This window comes from Capsicum annuum, chromosome 12 (assembly GCF_002878395.1).
Source record: "Capsicum annuum cultivar UCD-10X-F1 chromosome 12, UCD10Xv1.1, whole genome shotgun sequence".
In the NCBI taxonomy this organism is placed as follows: Eukaryota; Viridiplantae; Streptophyta; class Magnoliopsida; order Solanales; family Solanaceae; genus Capsicum; species Capsicum annuum.
The window spans coordinates 83,451,840-83,462,456 of NC_061122.1; the positions used below are offsets into that span (position 1 = coordinate 83,451,840).

Sequence of the window (10,617 nt, forward strand, 5' to 3'; positions counted from 1 at the left end):
CCTTGCCTTTGCTGCTATACTTAGATACAAATCCAATAGCAAGTTGCAAAAAAAATCTATTATCCAGAAGGAACATATATTCTGATCCAGATCCCTCGTCTACAAATACAATTTCATAGTTTTCTTAATCTAGCATGACATAGCAATCAAAAATAGTCAACCATAGAAAAACAATAAAGGCACATATTTACATAATAATTTTACAGAATACTGAAGAATTAACCAGTCAGATGATGAGTTACAAGTCGATGAGGTACCAGAGGAGATAGTGTATCCATGCCTACACAATAGCTCTTGTTTCATGGCACAAGCAGGATGAATTCCTCAAGCTTTCTTCCTCCGCTAAACATAAATGCATACTACACTATAGCTGAGGTTTTCTTTTTCTTTTTGCTGCAAAGTTAAAGATCATGTAATATATTGCTTTAGATGGACAAATAGACTGAAGAGATTTTTTTTGTGCATGAAGGCTTACGTCGTAAGTACAACTATGTTGTATTGAAATATTCCCTTTCGTGTCTAAAAGAAAATGTAAGAGAGAATGTTAATAGCAGAGCAAATTTTGTCCAACGATAGAAGATTTAAAATATAAACTAACAAACTTAAATAGAATAGTTATGCAGATAAAATGTCTTCTTATTAACCAAAAGAGAAGCAGATCGAATTTCTTGTCATTTATTTACAACGGCAGAAAGAAAACTGATATTGTACCAGTGGCTTTTACTGTCTTTTACCTCTTTAAAGTGCTTCCTTAAGGAGTTGTACTTGGAGGTGTTTCTTCTGGATGAGATATAACCAAGAATATGCTAGGAAAAAGTTTGTTTGGATAGTATTTAGGAATGCATGTGGATATGCAGTATGCTATGCTGCAAAAGAGAAATTTATATACGAAATATAAGCATGTGAGCTAAAAGAAGACTACAACTTTATTTTACTAATTATGATTTAGCTATGTGTAACTGATGACATTTTGTTTCCTCATTCTTCGTTCTGCTTGTATGGTAATCTTGATTCTATGAGACAAAATACAAGCATGTCAGTTCTGAATTTCATGTCTTTCTTGTTTTGCGGTGATATAGGCTTTCAAGAAGCAATTATTGTCACGCCCCAAAATTCCATCGGGCCGGACTGGCACCCGAAGCCGAGAAGGCCCGGGAGAACCCGTTCAGATACCTGTACTTTCACTTACATGTCACCAAAAATTTGGACATCACTTTGTTGCATATAGAAGGGTCTAACTACCTGTATCAGCACAACACGCACAAATATATATATATATATATATAATACTTGGCCGTCGGGGCCACCACATATACAAATATAACATCACTATATAAACTTCCATGACTTTACCCTTCCTTATGTCTACAAAGCCTCTAAGATATACATGACATAACTAGGGTCGGGACAAACCCCCGCCCACACATGACTCCTGTACAATAACAAAACATACAGAACCGACTCGGAAAGCTCCGAAGCAAACTGGAGCTCACCAACAATAGCTGTATGACCTGACTCCTACTTGTGCGGTGTATGAGCTGAGGTACCTGTGCCTGCAACATGAAATGCAGGTTCCCCGTGAGGGACGTCAGTACGAAATATGTACTGAGTATGTAAAGCTGTAAATAATCATATGTGATATGGGGGATCAAGAAAATCAGATACAAGTGAATAAATCATAATAGAAGTGAACCATACTTCATAAACACTTTTAGGATCATGTACATTATCATTAATCTGAATTGGGTTCTTGAATTCAAACACATTTGTGGAATGGTATACATTCGTTCATTTCATTCTTTACAATTATCATTCGCCATTACCTCCTCCTCCCGAACCTCCAACCACCTAACAATAATCAATACTGTATCGTACTGTGACCATTAGGCTGCCCCCAGTACATATCAACTGGGATCGACCCATGCTAGGCTTATGCCCCTGGGATACCATCCATAAACACATAAATAGGGATCGACCCATGCTAAGCTTATGCCCCTGGAATACCACCCGATAAGAGAGAACTCTCATCACTTAGTTCAATTAATCTTTGAGATTGTTATTTCGGTCGCCACCACATTTTTGATACTTTGAAACAATGATACATCAATAGGAACCAAGTAATAGACCTTCTATACAATAACGATGTAATAAAGACTCATTGGTACATCAACAATGTATTTCAGAATCAGCAATATCACAACAATGAAATAAGAGCCTTTTGGTATATCAATGAAACATTTTGACACTTTATAGGATGGAAACAACTTCGTTGGTAACGTAGAACAATACATGTTTTTGGACAACCTCGGAATCTTTCTTGATGGAACATTGGTGTTTTCAAGCCAAAGAACATTGTTAGAGTATGCTTTACATACCTCATTGTAGATTCGGATACCAATTCAACACAACTTCCCGCCTTTACAAATCACTTATCTACAATGAAATGTTTGGCATCTAGTATTAGCAACCCAACACCACAATTCTCTTCCATAATTCCATACTACCAATATTTGCAAAACATTCCAAAAACCAACTTGAACAATAGGTTTATGTGTATATATATATATAATCATCATTTCAATACCACATCATCACACCAAATTCCTTCACAATTCAACATAATCCAACATCATTTCCCAATCATCTTTCAACAACAATCAAATAACATACTTCTTATGCTCACATGCATATATATATATATATATATATATATATATATACATATCCATATAAATAACACCAACATAATTTACATCCTTACCATAAAATGGCCCTTTTGATTTCAAAGTCCTGTTGGCACAAATAAGGGGTGCTTATCGAAGCCCTCGAGATGGTGAACACAACTACGGAATCAATTTGGATTTTCTACGGTTGAATCACAAGATAATTGGAGTTGAAATTAGGCTAGGATTTCTTATTTTTAATAACTTGATGATAATTGATGGATATGAGACTAATTATATGTATATAATGACCAATTTTCGTCCATGAGGTGATGGAAAATGACCATATTGCCCTTAAAAATTTAAGTAAATCCGAATCTGTCCATGGTGGACTATTTTGATAGGCTAAAGTAAATCGGTCATAACTCTTTGCTCCGATATCGGATTTGGGTGAAATTGGTATCGTTGGAAAGATAATTCAAAGGGCTTTCATTTCATATAAAGTAGGCCACCCAGTTCGTCCTGTACAAGGAGTTATGATCGTTTGAAGTTGACCCTAAAAATCTGTTTTGAGAGGCTGAAGTAAAACGAGTATAACTCCTTACTCAGATGTTGGATTTGGATGAAACCAATTGCATTGGAAAGAAGACTCAAAGATCTTTCTTTTGATATGTGGTAGCTCTCCCAGTTCATTATATTGAGGGAGTGATGATCGTTCAAAGTTGACCCAAAAAACTGGCAGGCCTCAGTAGTTTGTGTGCAGGAAATTTTCCTGCACATTTACTGTTCACATATCCCGGCCACCGTTTTATAGTTTCGTACGTGCTCGATTATATCCGAAACTTATCCGTTTTTGGAAATCTTTATATCGTTGGAAAGCTTATTCAATAACCTTCGTATGGAACCATCGACGGGCAAATTCCGGTATAAAAAAAAATAAATAAACAATTAATTCCATATAAATAAGACCAATACACGTACTTGAATACGCCAATACATGTACTTGAATACGGGGTGTTACATATTACCTGCAATAAGTGTAAAAATATTGACGTGTATCGGTAAGCTCTCTCTCTCTGTTTAGCATGAAAGGGCAGTCAAGTGAGCTGAAAGTCATGAATGTTTGATACGTACTTGCTTCATCACCTTGTACCATATCTATATGTTCTTTCTAAACCTCAAACATTGTCCTAATCTCAAACCCCTTATCTTTTGGTTGTCTTGTTATTTCTAAGGGATACGTTGATCTTTTCACACAATGTACCAAATTTCATGACTGGTAAGAATAAAAATTTATGAAAACAGAGTTTGGTTTGTATGGAGACTGAGACTCACCGCGAAGTAGTGGTGGATCTTGCAAGTGATACTCTTCAATAGCCTCAAAAGTTTCAAGCGAAAGAGTGAAAGCACCACATTCTATCTTACAATGGAGATTCTCAATAATGGCTATTCTGGGAAAACAAACCAGAGAAACTGACAATGAAATCGATATTGCAATCTTCAAAAATTATCCAAGCCTTTTGCTTCTAAAATGTCAAAACAAATAGCAGAAAAGAATTATAGCATTATATCAGATACACAATACGTGCATTTTGTACTATGATAATCCATATAACAAGAGCATTGGCAAGGAAACACATACATCGCTAAACAGTTGTAGGTCTAGATAAAATACAAAACAAACAGTCTATCAAATACACAATATGTCCATTGATGGAAAGTGAAGGCTAACCGAGAATATTTACGTTTAGATTCTCCTACAAGAAATTATTTACCAAAAAGGGCCCAAAGATTTCTTTATTTTATAATAAGGAAAACTTACCATCTTTTCAAAGGAAAATTATTTTTTTTAATTTGTTCAGCTTAATATTTAAAAGATAACAGAAAGCAAACATCACGTGACAAAAGCATTATTAACAAGTAAATGAGAAAATAAAATACAACTTATCAAATCTCAAATCCTTATTACATATACCATTGTATGTTCTAAAATAATGTAACAAAGAGTCATTTAAACTGAGTTTTGGCTTTTAAGGTATTGCTTAAGTTGAAATAAAACAACCATTGGAGAGAAAAGTGGTGAAATTCTTAAAATTTCTTATATTTTTTAAGCTTTTTATGTTCAAGTTTTTCAATTGAGGTCTTCCAACTAAGAAAACAAAGAGTCAATACTATATTAAAGACCATTTATGTTTAAGCCGAACAAATTACTGAACCTACAGAAAACATAGATGCACACAAAAAAGCTGAACATGATAGCTTCTATAAATAAATGAGGAAACACCAGTATTCAGTAGGAAATCATACCAAAAACATCGAATTCAACTCTCGAGAATTACCTGGTGTGAGTTATTAAGAAAACACCCTTACTCTGTCAAGCTCGGTTGTTTCTTCACTATTTTTCTTCTAGATGGAAATTCAATGTGCACAGAGCATGTTTACACTTGTTCAGTAAAATTTCAAGCATGCATATGCAGTCAGATGTACACAATCCAGAAACCATTCAAAGGTTGTCACATTTGAACCAAATATGGCTAATAAGAACAGTTCATGTGTCCAGAAATTATAGTTTGAGTATCTAAACAAAGTTTGAGGATTATCGATGTATTAAGCCTCCTAAACAAATTTATCATTTTGAGATTCACCCGTCATGTACATGAAAAAATATTGAACTATAATTTTGAATTGGGTTCTTTTCTCCCCACGTTGCTCCAATGATAAAGGTCTCATTCTAAACCCCATTAACTACAATTTTAACATCTTGTTATAAATTCATAACATTAGAAAAGAAAAATGAGTACCCACTAACAGAAAGACAAAAATTTGATACAAATCAAAATCTAAAATGACGTAAAATTGATCATACCTGATACGGATTATAAGCGAAGAGATAGTAATTAACCATCACCACCAGAGAACCCTTGTCAAAAAACGTGAACTTTTAATAAATTTGTCAAACATTTAAAAGTCACTTAAAGAGGAATCTTCTGATTAACACGTATGTAGTGACAAAAATTACTTGTAGATGAAGCGGAGGGAGTCATAGCTACCTGAGACGGAGAGCAAGTTATGGATTTGGTTGTCATCGTCTGCTGAAGAACTGTTGAGAAGTAGAAAGTTGAAAAGGATGGATCCTAGCTTCTCACAGATGGAAGCTTCCTTGAATCCCAAAAACCTTCTGTCACTCTCACTGCAGCTCACCGACGATGACAAGTGAGAGCAAACAAGAGGAAAGATGTCTTCTAGCACTTTCCCAAAGTGAAGAATGATTTCACATTTTTGTTTTTGACTGGGCTGAAGCGGGTTGGGCCAAGTTTTGGGCCTAATCTTTGGATCATCCTTTTTCCCTTTTATCTTTTGATTTGATTCAGCACCCCGATATATTTCTATTTAGGGAAACTTTTTTTTGGTAGTCCTATTTAGGGAAACTTACCTAAATAGTAAGTTACAATACATCTATATTGCATTCATAATTCACTTTTAATACATTGTGTATAATTTATTTTTAATACATAATATATTTTTTCTTACTAAAACAAGTATAATTTAATACATCTTTAATAAATTTATATTGTATATATAATTCATTTTTAATACATAGTACAATAAGCAGTAAATATTTTATAAAAAGTATTCAAATAGATAATTTTTCCTTCTATTTGATATATTTTGTGGCATCAAACACTTTAAACAAAAGAAAAAAAGGAAGAAATCAGTGTATCTAATGATTATTGACTCCTCCATCTCTATTTATGAAATACCGTGAAATTTCAAGACCCAATCAAATTTGATTTTGATAGAAAATTTATTTTATATCTTTTAAATATTTTAAGTCTTCAATTTTTACTAATACGTGAAAGCTTATTTATATCAAAATTAATTTTTTACAACTCAACAATTTTAATTTTATTAATTATTGTGATTTATCGTACATTTTAAATATATATAATTCAAATATACCAAACATCTATATTTGAATTTAATGTCAAAGTTAAGAATTTTGAAACTCAAAATTTCAACAGTGCCACATAAATATATATAGTGAATTTTGTTGTTTATTTTGACTTGACTTGACAGAATATATATATATATATATATACTTTCAAATTTTAGAATCTTAAATAAAAAGTATGTAGAATGTATAAAATATTCTTAAATTAATAAAACATAACCTCAATAACACCGATATGTTAAGGATGTAAAATTATCTAAAAATGACTTCCATTTCGATGCCGAATTCTAGAAAAGAAATAGTTTTTCATTAAAAATTAAGTGATTTTAAAACTAGAAAATAAGTATTGTATTGACTAAATGTGATTTAGAATATCTAAACTCTTATTGTCATTAATTCAAAATATCTCAAAACTAAATAATATAATGAAAACCTGGAATATATTTTTTGTCATTCCCAAGGACAAAGGTTTTGGGAATGATTTTATACATTAACTTTTTTACTCTTATTTATTAAGGACAATATAAACTCTAACAATTTCTTCTTTTATTGGAAGGAGGGAAATTTAAAAGTAGATGTATGTCGTATATTTTTTTTAATTTTATTAATAAATGTATGATACACGTGCAACACACGTACTCTATGTTGGGTTCATAGAAATGTGAATAAGAAATTGAGAAGAAATTGTGGAGGAAAAGGAGATACCCAAATTGAAAAGTGTACTCAATTTTGGCAAATTTACTCTTTCTCCCACATTGGTGGAAGAAGAGAACTTGAGAGTGTTTATAATGAGAAACACTTACTCTACATGGCAAGTGAGGCAAGAAATAGATGATGCCTCGCGCCGTCATCGTCGTCGCTCGCTCGGCTCGGCTTCGGATTTGGATTTGGATTTGGCAAATGATCGATGAGATCTATCTTTTTGGATAAAATTTATTTGAGATCCGAATTTCTGAACAGTAATCCTCCATTTAATAATTTTCGCATGCAGTAACAGGAATGTTTGCGTGAACAGTAGCGCACTGTTACGTGAACAGCAGCACTGTTTTGCGTGAACAGTGGCACTGTTTTGCTTGAACAGTAGCACTGTTTACGTGAATAGTTACATTGATTCACGAACTGCTGCAACACTTCATCGAACTAACACACTTATTCACGAAATGGCACGCCTGTTCAGGAACAGTCACACTGTTTGGCTGAATAGACATGAATTTTCAGAAAAGGTAACACCTTTTAGATGAACCTTTGTCTCTTTTCAGAAGAGGCATCTCTTCGCTATAAATAACCTGGTTTTCATCCACAGGTTAAGAGATAGAAAAGACAGAAATTTTTAGATTAAAAAATATTCTTCTTGTCTTAAAAATACTCCAAGTGTGATCATTCAAACCGTGAGTGTGTTCGAAGAATCCGCCTATTTGAGGTACCGCTATAGTCGGATTGAAGGTCATTTTATCCTGGGAGGAAAATTCCATAACCTTGGGTACAGTGACGGGAATTATTCCTTAAGAAAAGTTCGTGAATTCGGACGACTTGGCCTTAGTTATTTCTGTTTCATCTTTATTTTCTAAAAAATAAATACACCTCTTGGAAAGGTCTTTTTGATCTTGTGTTGAGGGTATTTAATACTTCATTGTGTTCTTGTTCATACTTGAACTCGAGTTGAAGTTGTTGTTCTGTTATACAGACTCTACGTACCCGTATTGTGGAAGATAACAATCTTAAGGAATAATCTCTTACAGAATCTGTGTTGCTTGTTTTTGGAGATTAAAGCTTAGGCTTTCTACTCCGCTTGAATTTAACTAGTGATTAGAAGACATAAAATCTTCATCACGAGTTAAGGTTCACTCGGTTGACGATTCAAAGTAATAAAAACTTTATCGTTAACTAGAAACAAGAAGAAGAGTTTAAAGTTATTTAACTTTATAAATAGTATTCTGAAAAATACTAAGTTTTCTGTGTTGTGGTGACAGGAAAAAATGACAACTAAAAGTCAAATGATAGATGCGACAACATCTGTAGGGGTAAATAATATTGCCACATCAAGTCGCACAAATGCTCCGCCAACGATGGCACCGGTAGAGAAACACAGAAAATTTTCTGGCATAGACTTCAAGCGGTGGCAACAAAAGATGTTCTTTTACCTTACCACTTTATGTCTACAACGGTTCACTAGCGAAGACGCTCCCGAGGTGCCCGAGGGAACCTCTGACACAGACCGCTTTGTTATTGTAGAAGCTTGAAAACATTTGGATTTCCTTTGTAGGAACTATATTCTGAATGGTCTCCAAGACGACCTCTATAATGTCTATAGTGGAACCAAGACATCAAAGGAACTGTGGGGAGCACTTGAACGAAAATATAAAACGGAGGATGCGGGAATTAAGAAATTCCTTGTTGCACGGTTCCTGGACTTCAAAATGATTGATAGCAAATCTGTTGTCTCTCAAGTATAGGAGTTGCAAGTCATCATACATGATCTCCTAGCAGAAGGTATATTTTTGAAAATTACCATAGTTGAACAAATTAAAAATGTTTTTAACACTCACATAAACTGTTTTGTAGGTTTAATTGTGAATGATGCTTTTCAAGTAGCAACGATAGTTGAGAAGCTACCACCTTTGTGGAAAGACTTCAAAAACTACTTAAAGCATAAACGCAAGGAGATGACCGTTGAAGATCTTACTGCCCGACATCGTATTGAAGAGGACAATAAAGTTGCCGAAAGAAGGTCAAAGGAAAATTCTACAATGAATGGAGCACATAATATAGAAGATGGTCAAAACAACTCAAAGAAAAGAAAGAAAGTTGAACATGGAAGCAATCAACCCAAGAAAAAGCTCAAGAAAAAATGCTTCAATTGTGGAAAAATTGGCCACAATTCCACAGATTGTCGAGCCCCGAAGTAAGGCAAGAAAAAGGACCAAGTGAATATGATTGAGTCCAACAAAGAATATGATGATTTGTGTGCTATGTTCACGGAATGCAACTTGATGGGGAATCCACGCGAATGGTGGATGGATTCTGGTGACACACGTCATGTTTGCGCAAACAAAGAGTTGTTCTCGTCATTTGCTCTGGCTCAAGCAGAAGAAATGCTTTACATGGCCAACTCCGCTACTGCTAAGGTGGAGGAAACAGGAAAAATTTGCCTAAAGATGACTTCTGACAAGGTCTTGACACTGAACAATGTGTTATATTTTTTGGAGTTACGTAGAAATTTAATTTCTATTTCACTCCTAGATAAAAACAGATTCATATGTGTAACCGTTTCTGAAAAAATTGTAGTGAGCAAAGGAGAAATGTATGTAGGAAAAGGCTATCTCACGGAGGGCCTTTATAAGATGAATGTAATGACTATTGAAATGAATAAAAGTTTGAATTCGTCTTATTTGCTTAAGTCTTATGATTTATGGCATGAACGTTTAGGCTATGTTAATTACAAAACGTTACGAAAACTGATTAACTTAAAAGTTTTGCCAAACTTTGAGCGCAATAAATCAAAGTGTCAAACGTGTGTGGAATCGAAGTATGCAAAGCATCCTTATAAGTCCGTTGAAAGGAATTCTAATCCCTTAGACTTAATATACACTGACATTTGTGATATGAAGTCAACACCATCTCGTTGTGGGAAAAAGTATTTTATAACTTTTATTGACGATTGCACTTAGCTATTGTTATGCCTACTTGCTAAATAGTAAAGATGAAGCAATAGATGCGTTTAGGCAATATAAAACTGAAGTTGAAAATCAGTTAGACAAAACGACCAAAATGATAAGAAGTGATAGGGGCGGAGAATATGAATCTCCCTTTGCGCAAATATGTGTAGAGAATGGAATAATCCATCAAACTACGGCCCTGTATTCCCCCAATCTAATGGAATTGCGAAAAGAAAAAAATCGAACTTTGAAGAAAATGATGAATGCCTTACTTATAAGTTCTGGTTTACCACAAAACTTATGGGAGAAGCTATCCTTACGGCCAATCGTATACTCAACAGAGTTT

At 34.0% G+C, this 10,617-nt stretch overlaps 1 long non-coding RNA gene across 2 annotated transcripts; it reads right to left on the bottom strand.

Annotated features, from left to right (window-relative positions):
- Positions 1-1,099: 1,099 nt before the first annotated feature.
- Positions 1,100-5,922, bottom strand: LOC107849583. Of its 2 annotated transcripts, none has more exons than XR_007048697.1 (4): positions 5,714-5,922; positions 5,530-5,583; positions 3,999-4,114; positions 1,100-1,553 (listed from the first exon to the last, which is right to left on the bottom strand). It is a non-coding gene; the product is annotated as an uncharacterized LOC107849583 (long non-coding RNA). The 2 variants fall into 2 exon arrangements; XR_007048698.1 differs by lacking the exon at positions 1,100-1,553 and adding an exon at positions 2,032-2,433.
- Positions 5,923-10,617: the final 4,695 nt, after the last annotated feature.